The sequence below is a fragment of the Rutidosis leptorrhynchoides genome, chromosome 9 (assembly GCF_046630445.1).
Source record: "Rutidosis leptorrhynchoides isolate AG116_Rl617_1_P2 chromosome 9, CSIRO_AGI_Rlap_v1, whole genome shotgun sequence".
Classification (NCBI taxonomy): Eukaryota; Viridiplantae; Streptophyta; class Magnoliopsida; order Asterales; family Asteraceae; genus Rutidosis; species Rutidosis leptorrhynchoides.
In genome coordinates this window covers 84,387,207-84,387,974 of record NC_092341.1, presented here as the reverse complement: position 1 = coordinate 84,387,974, position 768 = coordinate 84,387,207, and the positions used below count along the sequence as shown (strand labels likewise).

Genomic DNA, 768 nt, shown 5'->3' with positions numbered 1-768 from the left:
CCTAAGTGATTCAGATTCAACAAATTCAATCATGAAAAATTTGAAACCTCTAAGTATGGAAGACCGAATGAGAGCTGAACGCACTGGCCAAGGTCATGCAATTACTCAACCAGACATTAATGCACCAGATTATGAAATCAAAGGACAAATCCTGCACATGGTAACTAATCAATGCCAATTTAGTGGTGCGGCGAAGGAAGATCCAAACGAACATCTTCGTACCTTTAATAGGATCTCTACTCTATTTAAAATTCGAGAAGTGGAGGATGAACAGATCTATCTCATGTTATTTTCCTGGACTTTAAAGGGAGAAGCCAAAGATTGGTTAGAATCGTTACCTGAAGGGGCGATTGATACATGGGATGTTTTAGTTATAAATTTCCTTAAACAATTCTTTCTGGCATCTAAAGCCATGAGACTTCAAGAAGAAATTGCTACGTTCACGCAGAAGCCAAATGAAACTTTATATGAGGCATGGACAAGATTTGGAAAGTTATTGAGAGGATGTCCGCAACATGGTTTAGACACTTATCAAATAGTATAAATATTCTACCAAGGATGCGACATCACTACAAGAAAAGACATCGATATAGCAGCTGGTGGTTCCATTATGAAGAAAACCGCAACTGAAGCTTACAAAATTATTGATAACAGTGCTTCCCACTCACATGAGTGGCATCAAGAAAAAGATATCGTTAGATCATCTAAAGCAGCTAGAGCCGATTCTAGCCATGACTTAGATACCATTTCCGCAAAGATAGATGCTGT

At 38.3% G+C, this 768-nt stretch overlaps 1 non-coding gene across 1 annotated transcript; it reads right to left on the bottom strand.

Annotated features, from left to right (window-relative positions):
• Positions 1-415: 415 nt before the first annotated feature.
• Positions 416-522, bottom strand: LOC139869702 (small nucleolar RNA R71). The gene has a single exon (XR_011766285.1). It is a non-coding gene; the product is annotated as a small nucleolar RNA R71 (small nucleolar RNA).
• Positions 523-768: the final 246 nt, after the last annotated feature.